Raw genomic sequence first — 11,971 nt, forward strand, 5'->3', positions numbered from 1 at the left:
GATTATGGCATTGTTTAAAATCATATTTATATTCTAAGTGTGTGTGTGTTTGTGTGTGCGTGTGTGTAAAAAAATAATCTAAATCCTGTGGAAATCAGAGCAGCCTGTGTTACTTCCCATCCAATTCCATGAGTGTAACAGCATTGCCTTTTAGTCTTTTACAAAGTTTCCACTGGAGGGCGCCAATGGCAAAACTTTGAAATACACAGGATGGCTTGAAGGTGTGTAGCATCTGGTCAAGTATATGAGCAAATACGTTTGTTAATCACTTCCAAAACAGCATCAAATACAACTTAGTCCAAGGATGCTCTGGGATGCCTGATGGGTAAAAGTATAACACTGACTGACCTAAAAGATGTTACAGAGTACCATATGTGTGTATGTGTGTGTGTGTGTGTGTGTGTGTGTGTGTGTGTGTGTGTGTGTGTGTGTGTGTGTGTGTGTGTGTGTGTGTGTGTGTGTGTGTGTGTGTGTGTGTGTGTGTGTGTGTCTGTGTGTGTGTGTGTGTGTGTGTGTGTGTGTGTGTGTGTGCGTGTCATGAGGAGTAGGAGAGCCCCCATACACCTCACCCCCTTGTCTCTTCGGTGAGCAGACAGTCAGACAGACAAACAGACAGGCAGACAGACTGGCTGACCGTAACACTGTAAACCGATACACTAAAATACTGGACCATGTGCCATTCCAAATTCGTCTTTCAGCCACGGGATCCCACCATCTGACCAAGAATAAACACACACATCCAGGCGTCTCCCCTGCTTTATACTGTACTCGTGTGTTGGGTATCACAGTTAGAGATGCAGGGATGTCTGGGTGAGAAAGGAGCTCGATTCTCAGTCGCTGATGTAACCACACCGGCACAGTCGGGTCACACGTGCAGCTCTCTTTATGGAGCCGCATGCTAATCCTGTCTGTTGCTAATGGTCATTTCATCCAAAGCAGAGTTTGTATACTCTTTGTAGCTGCTGTCTGTGGGTCCACTGAGTGCCACAGACCATGCTGAACTTTTACTGACCCTCAACGAGCCTCATAGCACACACTTTATCTGGTTCATTTCTCTGTTTGCTGCTTCATCAACAGCACAGGAGAGCAGAAAATGTACTGCCAAAACGGGAAAACTCTTTGTGTGGAGAAAGAGGTGGATTGTATGATAGACAGAAAAAGACATAGTTGAGATGGTGCATTGACAGAAAGGAACATACCTCATGCATGATGTATTTGCTGCTGTGGCACTTTACTTGTGCAGAGATTGTTGTGTAGACAAGTCAGATGGCAGTTTCTGGTCTTGGTTTCTCTGTCATGGCTACAGACAGTCGAGAAACTTGCAAACAGCTCATTTCAGCACTACAGTGGGTCTGAACATTATAGAAGAGGAGGAGATAACGCGCAGGTAGCTGCATGCAGACAGAGGGACGCATGACAGGCCACTTTGTTCATATTCTTGCTCCGTCTCCTTTTTCTACACACATCAAGTAGATGAGTAGAGAACGCATCTTCACTCTCCTTCTCTGTACACACACACACACACACACACACACACACACACACACACACACACACACACACACACACACACACACACACACACACAAACACACACTCACACACTGATTGCCTGAGTCAGCTGTGTGTCACTGTAGCATCATTAGCTTTTCTGTGTTCCTGCCTTATTGATGCGTTTTAAATATTTATCAGGCCCCTTCCACAGCATCCTCTAAACCAGCAAACAAAACCCATATATTTCTGTATATTGCCCTGGAATAACAATGAGGAGAAACAAGGGGGATAGATATACGTGATGTATTTGATATACGAGAGCTTTTGGCTTTTTCTTTAGTCTGGAAAAAGTCTGATCTTAATGTCTCAAGAAATTTTTGGAGCCACTTAATGTGAGGGAAAATACTGTTTTTTTTCTTGGTTTCCTGCTTAGCTGCTGCTGTAACTTTGTCCGTGCAACCAGGGGGGTAGGTCAGAGTGAAGGGTGCTGCATAAAAATGAGGCATTATGATGATTTGCACCATGGATGTATAAAGAAAGAAAGAAAAAGAAAGAAAGAAATTTGCACTCATGTCGGTGTATGTGAGTGAGTGTCACAAAAGGACATGGAAGGACACAGAAACAAACTGATAAAGTTAAAGGAAAAAAACAACTACAGCATCCTAGCAGCTATGTGAGGTAAAACCTACACAGTGTTACAGTTGGACAAATTTTTCATGGTGGCGCCTAATGAAATGTTGGGATCACCAAGTTACTATTCATCATGTGGAGACTATGGATGTCTGCAAAATCTCATGGCAATTTTTTTTTTGGATGTCATTACCACACTAATTTGCAAATGTGTATTAGCAAAGATTCTCTATTTCTAAAGATACTGCATTTCAAGCTGCTCCAATGGGATGAAATGGCCTCCTAAGTGGGCGCAGCCTTGTTTGAAAGAGCCATGATGTATATATATTTTATTTTGCTACCATTACAGTAGATATTTGCAGCCTACAGCTATATTTAGCATTATCAAAATGAGTTTGCTAGGACGTTGGTGAACATTAGCTTAGCTGTGTTGTCAGACTGTCAGTTTGTTCCTGAGACAGAAACCAAGTTTTTTCTCTCCTGATTTGTCTGGTCCAGTATTTACTTCAGTGACTTTGGATCAATTTGCCTTCACCCTTCCTGGCATAGTGAATCTTTTTAGCCCTTTTTTGTATGTGTGAAGCGTTTTTTTTTAACTATTTGACCCAAACCTGACCCATACTATTGTTTCTGAATACGGGACGATTCCCTTTTTCAAGGGATGGTTAGCAATCCTAGTTCATATCCACTTCTCTCATTAGTATTAATACACTCAAGACCTGCTGCTAGTATCCTAAAACACTGATACTGACACTGATACAGGGATTACTCTGAGTTGCGTTGTGGTGTTATCAACAGTGCAGACCAAAATGCACCTGGAAGCAGTTGGATAGACCTACAACCTTAGACTGTATAATAAAGATGGAGCTACTGTGAAGTTACCCGTTGGTATGCAAACTACCATTTTGAAGCCAGGAGATTGCATTTTGGCCATTGCCATCTTTGTTTTTTGGTTGTGACCATATTTGGACAAGAGGGCAGAGATGGGCAAGAGCGTTAAGTAGCGTCATGCTGTTTATGTCTGTCGTTTAAATTTTGGTGTTCTACTACTACTGTTGGCGAGTGAGCTGGATGCTCCTGTCTCTGGCACTGTTCCTTGCAGTGTAACAGAGCCGTTTGAACATCGACAGTTCCTTAAGTTACCAGCTAATACAAGTTCTAGCTAGCTAACCTTAGCTTGGTTAACGGGGTGCAACCGAATACTGGTCAAGACATTTTCAGGCAAATTAACTCTGATGAAGAGAAAACACACTGAGGGGGTCAAAGTCCTGAGACAGTGCCCTGTATGTATCAATAAACCTCTACCCTGTCACTAGCATGGCGGCCTGTCAGTCACATGGTAGCCACGCCCTAAAGCATCCCTGCTGTATCATCTTTATTGCTCTAAATGGGACCTTCATTTACTAAATGAACATCATGCAGAAGACTTGAAACTAGCGATTAAGACCATAAACTCATGAGGACAACGTTTACTGAGATAATAAATCAAGTGAGAAGTTTAGGCTCATTTTCACTTCTATACAAACTGACTTCTTTTTACAACCAGTGGAGTCGCACCCTGCTGGACATTAGAAAAGAACACGGGTTTAAGGCACTTCTCCAGTGGCTTCACTTTTCAGACCTAAAAGCTACATCCATCTTCATTAAACAGTCAACGCCTACAACCGATCAGAGCAACAAAATAATAATAATAATAATAGCGACATATGAGCGACATATTCAACTTGAGGCAGTGCTTGGTCTGCTATGAAGCAGGAAAAAATGGCAGCAAGGTCAAAACATTACAGCTAAACAGAAGGGTGAGATGTGTTTGTAGATATAGATATGTTCTCTGGTTCTCAGGCTCATAATCATTGCCAAACATTGCCATCTAGAGCAACAACATTATGGGCCTAAGGAAAGCTAAAGACACCACTTCTCCTGGCTTCTTTAAGTGTCCCATTTAGAGAAACTGATATTTTTAACCTACTAGCAACAATATGACGTTTGAAGTTCTTTAGCGAAGTGAACATTCACTATAACTAATGGATTGTGGAAGAGGCCACTCAGCCCTGTGTGCCAGTGTTATTCCAAAGCCCTCAGCCTGGAAAACATTAGCAGAGGAAATCTTTTTTGTGCAGTTATCCATCATAAATGTCATTTTCATCATTATTATCAGTCCTACAAATTCAGGAGTACACAATTCATGTTTCAGCCAAATGATTTGAAGCCAGAGAAAAATAAACTGAGCACATTCATGTTATACAGAGCAGAAAGGACCTCTTGGGTCCAGGAAGTTATAGACAAGTGGTTTTGTGAAAGTTCAGTAGGAATTAGATAAGAAGATCACACCTTAAGTTTAGTTTAGCAGGGGGACGACCTGCAGCTCAACTCTAAACAAGTGAACTATTTAAATGATTTACATCATGATTTACATCCTTCCTGTAGAGGGAAGTGAAAATAGAATAAAGTCACACTATACTTAAACTAGACGAGATCTACATGAAACCTAAACAAGTCAGCAGAAAAAAAAGTCAGCAGAAAAAAAAGAAGATAAACAGGACTGTAGCTGAATACATTAGCATGGAGCAGATCCCTGTTTACACTGTGGAGAAACCGGACTAATAACAATTGATTCACCAACTGAATCCAAGGTTTAACCTCCTTCATGGACTCATTTAATGTACACAGAAATCCCTAAGCTCTACAACCCAAGAAAACTAACAAGAGAATTTGAAAATATTTGTAATATTTATATGTATAAACTCTACAGTTATGGGGTTTCTTATTTTCACTACGTCAGACAACTTTTTAAAACTGCTGTTCTTGATGTTGTTTGTATTGTTCTTATCTTTATTTTAAGAATTCTGCCTTGATTTTATTTGTAATTTTCTGTATCAACTTTGAAATTCTAGTATCATGACAACCCTACATACTACATACGTATATGGCAAAATGACAGCTCACAAATGTGCAACAATATGTGTTTCTCTCGGTATAGGTCAATCCCCACATGGATAAATGAATCAATGTTAAAATGTGTTACAAATCTCCAGACAGAAGGATCACAATTATACAGCAATAATCAGAGCCACAATGCAAACTCAGTTTAGATCAGTGTATCGCACAATGAGCTACACTCGGCATCAGAAAATGTCTTTTAAATAATTGTCCAAAAGGTCCAAATAATGTTATCCAACAGACACAGAACAAAGTTAAATCAAAAATCAACAAAATAAAGAAAGAATTTCAGTTTGGTTAATTCTGTTTTAGTTGTTTTTTTGTGAGTGAATCATCTTCTAAAACTAAATAATAAAGGATCTCTGATAAGTTTCAGTTTCGTTTTTCCCCATTAAGAGTGGAGCCTCTCCCAAACAATTTAACAAACGTTCTTTGAACAAGAGGAGTTTTCTGAGAATTGTAAAGACAGAATTGACATGCTGTCGTATAAATAAGATAAATAACATAAGACTGTTTAGTTTGTTTACTAAAAGGACAAGAGCTGTTCTATAGGAAAGGGATCCTTAAATTACTTCTGTTGGGATCTGACGCTATTCACAAAAAACAATTAAATAAAATTTACTTGAAGTTCAAGGGGGGCAGGGGGTGCAGTTGGGGGGCGCAGCGCCCCCCTAATATGATGGTAGAGGAAACACTGAAAGAGTATTATAGATTCGCCGAACATCTACAAAAATTAACTGCCCAGGTTTATCTGTCCTCTAAAATGTCTGACATTGACTATAGTCAGTGTGTTTACATGCACATCAGTAACCCGAAAATGGCCGTACCCCAATTAAGGTAATAATCAGGTCATTGAAGTTCTCCTTGTATAAATGAGCAGGGTATAATGGGAAAATGACGAAGTAACTCTTCTAAAAAAACCACAGCCTCAGAGTGCCGAGCATGCGCAGAAGAGAAACGCGATAATAACTCGAGAAAGCAGTTTACATGCGTGAATAACCGGGGAACTGAAGGAGTTCTCTAGGTCTGTTAACCGGGGGAAAACCCTGACTTGACCGCAAGGTATGGTGTTTACATGGTGTTTGAGAAACCGGGGTATGATCTTAACCCGAATATAATTGGGTTTTTAAACTGCATGTAAACACCTGCATGTGACTATCAAAGTTTTGTCACTAGAGAGGTTTTCACATTCCTCTCATGAAGGAAGAGATTGCTGTCTAATATGTGAAAACATTATATGACGGGGGACAAACTTTCGCACAACACCGGCAGAGAAACGTGAAACTTCCAGCTCAGAGTGGACTGTCAGTATAGAGAGAAAACACAACGCCATCATAGCTGTCAGTTAGACGAGCTAATAAGCTAATAGACAACAGAAACTAATAAAAGATGCTGACTACACTTACCATTCTGATACGTCTGCTAGCCAGCTAGAGTCTGGTTTTGAGTGAAGCTGGTTTAGAATGTAGTCATGGAAGAAACTCAACCTAGTGTGAGCGCGAGCAGCAGAGGGTGGGGTGAGGCCAGATCCAGAATTTCTCGATGAGGTAGAAGGAGTAGATGTGCTACCAGCCCCTTCTCTGAGTTTTTTAAAAACATTCTGATTGGGTAAACCATGTCAAACAAAATTATAAATCATAGCAGAGTAGTTTTTACGTTCTTTAAAACGTGTCTTGAGTGTGTCGCTACAGACACCCAGCTCTTAATGCTGCAAATGCAAGGACCTGTCATCAGTGTGCTATAGGCTCACCCACCGTATCTTCTTGAGATCAGATTAACTATAGGGATTATAGGGAAGGTTTTTGTTGCCACCGTACTCTACGGGGGAATTGTTGGGTCTATGCCTACTCTGTAAAGTGTCCTGAGATAACTTTTGTTATGATTTGGCACTATAAATAAAATTGAATTGAATTGAATTGAATTGAATTGAATTGAATTGAATTGAATTGAGGCTAAACTGAAGATAAGATTAACTAAACACGCTCAAAATGGAATTAGATCTATACATTTAATAAAAACCTGAATAGATTTAAAAACGTTGATGTCAACTTAATGTCAACATGGCATGAACTAAAGTGAGCCGTGCTCGGTGTGCTGTGTGGAGATGAGACCAGACTGCATGTCAGAACTGTTCGCCATGGCAACCACAGATTATCTGATTAATTAATGAACCTTTTACTGCATCACCAGCTAATCACTCACGCACGGTTTGGCCTGCAGCTAACACACACAAATGACCAAGCTGAGGCAGTAAAGTAATGCACTCAGTGTGCGTGTGTGTGTGTGTGTGTGTGTGTGTGCGCGTGTGTGCTTGTGTGCGTGTGTGTGTGTGTGTGTGTGTGTGTGTATGTGTGTGTGTGTGTGTGTGTGTGTGTGTGTGATCCTCAGGCTATTTGAATGGGTGAAGCTTTGGTAGAAATCAATGACAAGGCTGTCATAAAAGGAATGTTTCTTTTCATAAAAAAGGATTCAGAGCATATGCTGAAGCCTGAGGCCTTGTTTCCACCCCTAAAACCTTTTAGAGGATAAAAAGCAATGATTCAAACAGTTAGCCTTTCAGCCTGCACACACACACACACACACACACAAGTAGGCAAAACACATTCTTACTTTTATACACTTTAAAGTGTGCATCTTATTCTCAGTTTTCTTAAATAGAAATACTAAATATTAGAAACAATATAATCAAACACCTCCTCAGTTCTCCTTTGTTAGTGTGGTATTAAGGCATAATTATATGTTTCATTTTCTCTCTCCTTTTATCTCAGGGGAGCTATATACAAACATTGCAATGGTTAGTCTCTCTCTCTACACACACAAACACACACACAAACACACACACACACATGCACGCACACACACACACACACACACACACACACACACACACACACACACACACACACACACACACACACACACACACACACACACACACACACACACAAGCACAACTAAAACAAACAAAAAAACATGTCACAACACAGAAGAACTGCACACACACACGCACACACACACACACTTGTTCATAGTATAATTAAGATCTGTGTGGGTGATTATGAAACTCCCATGGGAGTCTAATAGTCATATTTACTCCGGCCGTGTGTGTTTAGGTGTGTTGACTAAAAAGAAAGGAGCTGTGTTGCATTCAGGGGCGTGTTTTTATGCGCCTGTTTATTACATAATCAAACATTCATTCCTCATTATGTTGCAAGTGCCAATATGTCTCGGCTGTAGTGCTGTAAATTGAAATGGAATGTGTTCAAAGAAAAATGTGAAAAGTGTTGAAGTATATCCAAATGTTTAAAGTGTTTTCCTGAAACATTTGGATATACGGCAACTTTTTACTCTTTTTTCAAACACTTTCCCACTATTCTGTGTGGATTTATAGGCTCTCTATTCTATGCTGCTTTCTATCTAATTTTTCACAGCAGCATTTTGACTTGTTGTAGCAGGAAAAGCACAGATGAAACAAATTTCAAGTTCAATTTCAATGACAAGAAATGTCTGCTCTTAAAAATCTCTGCTGCCACTTAAAAGCAGCGATGGAAGAAGTACTCACACTCTATACTCGAGTAGTCTGAAGGCCGTGACCAACCCCCCCCCCCCCCACACACACACACACACACACACACAAACACACAGACTTCCTGGTTGATCCAATCAGGAAGTACCAACAATTGCTGAGTGTCCAGTAGGAGCAGGTTTCATAATAGAGCAGTTTTTAATTGACCCCCATGTTAAACAGGCCATTTTCACAGCATCATTAAACCTATTTAAGGCCTGGTACAAAAAAAAACATTCTAGTCTGTATGTTTAGGTCGTATCTCCATGGCAACACTGAGGGGGGTGAAATTTTTTGTACCAGGAAAGTTTATGAATAATTAGGGGCGTGGTCTCTTGAGTGACAGCTAGCCTCTGGCCCTCACTTTGCCCCAGAGGCTAGTTGTCAGGATTAGCATGCTAACTCCGTCATCTCGACCTGGATCATTAGTGTGGTGGTGTTTCCATCAGTGACAGATGGTTTAGGAACACAACACGTTAGCTCTGTTATGCTAAATTAAGTAGCAGCACTTGCACCATGACTTGAATTTCGCCTACTATTGATGGCACATATACTAGATGCTAATCTGGAGCAGTGGGAGGATTCAGACCTTGAGGGTCGGTGTTTTACAGTCTGTGAGCATGGGACTGTGTTGAATATCAGTTTAGGTGAAGTCACGCAACGTTGTTTTGGGTGCCTTCTTTCACTTCCTGTCAGTGTGTTTATTTGTACGAATTTCTGTGCATTATTTTTCGTAGAATTTGGTATGGACCTGTTTATGAGAACATGTTGCTTTAACTTATTTAAGATTAACATAGACCCAACAATTCCCCCGTAGAGTACGGTGGCAACGAAAACCTTCCCTATGACAGGCAGGAACGTGGGACAGACCCAGCTCTGTGGAGGACGGACATCTGTCTGCACCGGTTGAGGAGGAAGAAAAAGGGGAGAGAAAGAGAGAAAAGACAGACAGATGGACAGAGAGAGAAAAAGACAGACACGAAGACAGAGACAGACACACTTCCTGTAATTATAATAATATCTATAGTAATGTGAATATGACTTATATGTTATGACAGTTAATACAATTTTAAGACTACACACAACATTTTTAAAAGCCAGCGAAGTAGAGCATAGACACAATCGTCAACAATCTTCAGCGCTATGTGCATGAACACAGCGATCTCATCTCAGCATCTCCTTCGTTGTCAATTACATTTAACGTGTCTCACGTGTTAAATGTGTTGCGTATGTGACGTCACGCTCGAAACTGTCACAAAAAGATTTCAGAGAGAATGTCCCCCCCAGGGCCTGGTAAGCCCCCTGGGATCCTTTTTGTAGAGATAGATAGAGATACGCAGAGTGAGAGGATATTCGTGAGGGCGTGTCCTCAAACTTTCCCAGTGGCCACATGTTACCTCAATGGAAATTCGCCTTATATAGTATTTAGGTAGAATGTGCAGCTGGTGGGACAGTGGTTAGAGCAGTCGCCCAATGTTAAGAGGCTGAAGGTCCTCGAGACAGTGGCCGTGGGTTTGATTCCGACCTGCGGCCCTTTGCTGCATGTCTCCTCCTGTCTCTCTCACCCCATTTCCTGTCTGTCCTATTTCATAAAAAAGGCTTGAAAAACTGCCAAAAAAATAATCTTGAACAAAAAAAAAGAAAGTGCAACTAGAGTGTTGTCACAGTCTGTGGGACAAATGGGATACTCCAATAACCCGATCATAAACGGGATATTCATGTCCATGTAAACAGGGATATTCAGATGGACAAAAATAAGAAAAATGTGTTTTTTTTAACATTTAATGTTGAATATGGAGATTGAGCAGAACACCGTCGTCGAGTGTCTCAAGATCCTAGTCGCAACAACAAAAAATAATTCCAGTAGCTACAGGAGACCGGAGTCTGTTTGAGCCTGTTTGAACCCGTCCCCTCCAGCAAATGACACCATGAAAACAAGTATTAGAGGAGTTTGACTGACAGTTAGCGTTAGCCGTTAGCGTTAGCCGTTCCAGCTAAGTAAAGATGAAAGTGATGTTAGCGATCAAGGAGAAACGTAGCCATGTGGGCGTGCGTTTTAATGGCGTTTCTCTCCTTTCTCTCAGTCCATGGAGTGAATGCTCGGCCTATAGTGACTCTGGTTTTTGCCCGTCTCCACTCACTCAGCTGCTGGGACAAAGAAGCAGCTGCAGGATTGGCAAACTCCATTTCACCCAGTGCCAGCCTACAGTAGCTGCACTCAACAACAGACAACCCTGGCAACCAGCAATGCCCAACGCTATTGGCTGCTACCATGGAAACACAATGGGACAGAAAGTTATTGTCAAACCCGTCAAAAAAATGTAAATATCAATTCAGGCTAAATATATTTTTTCTGGAAAAGCAATACTTTGATTCTGTACCCCTAAAAACGCCCCGTGGGTGAGTCATTATTATTTTCTAAATATAGCTTTAAATAAAGACTCTACATGTTCAACCTCCGAAGCATGAAAACATGTTCCAGAAATCCAAAAATCAAGTATGAACCTGAACATTAGCAGAATGGGACCTTTAAAACAGTAGGCCTAATAGAGTTCACTGTCCTGGGGCAAACTGTTACCTTTAGAAACAAGCAATTAAACACCTCACTACACGTATTCACCACAAGGCCCGATGGAGTTCATTCGCTCACTCATATATGTTCAAAAGAATTGGACTATTGAACTTGTTCGACAACATTTCCATCCTAACCTTTAGCAATGTATGTCTTTCCCAATATTCACAGACATGTCTGCAGGGTGACAGGATTATTGCTGGGCTGATTTGGTGAGTGAGAGCCATAAACGCTCCGTCCACCCCTCTTTCACTTCTCACATAAGGATCCTATAAAGTTTCTGCGGTCCAGCCACGCGCATGCGCCGTGGCATCCCCGAGTGGCGTGTGTAGTAGTATTCTTCTTGTGAATGGGGGGCGCTGGTGGAGGAGGTGGGGGCGGTATTTCGGGTGTACAGTCCAGTCACAGGAGCGACTCGACGGAGCCAGGAAGTAGACTGGTGATGCTTTTAAAGTACTCTCTGAATTGCCGTAATTTTCAGACTTCGCAGCTGTGCGGCGAGGACCCGCCGCCGTGTTACAGAGAACGAGAAAAGAGCTTTGTTGCTACAACAACGGCAGCCGAAAACATGAACTGTAACACACGGCTATTTGTACTCTTACCTTTATGTTCATAGGTGTTTCTAGTTATTGTAAGTGCCATTATCTCTTTTCTATTCGCTTAAGTTTTTGCCATAAGAGTAACACATCCTTATAAGCTACAAGTGTCGTTTATATGTAGTTGTTTTGCTGAATCATGCTAAAACAACTACAACTTTTGACTTACAGGTG

This window comes from Echiichthys vipera (assembly GCF_963691815.1).
Source record: "Echiichthys vipera genome assembly, chromosome: 7".
In the NCBI taxonomy this organism is placed as follows: Eukaryota; Metazoa; Chordata; class Actinopteri; order Perciformes; family Trachinidae; genus Echiichthys; species Echiichthys vipera.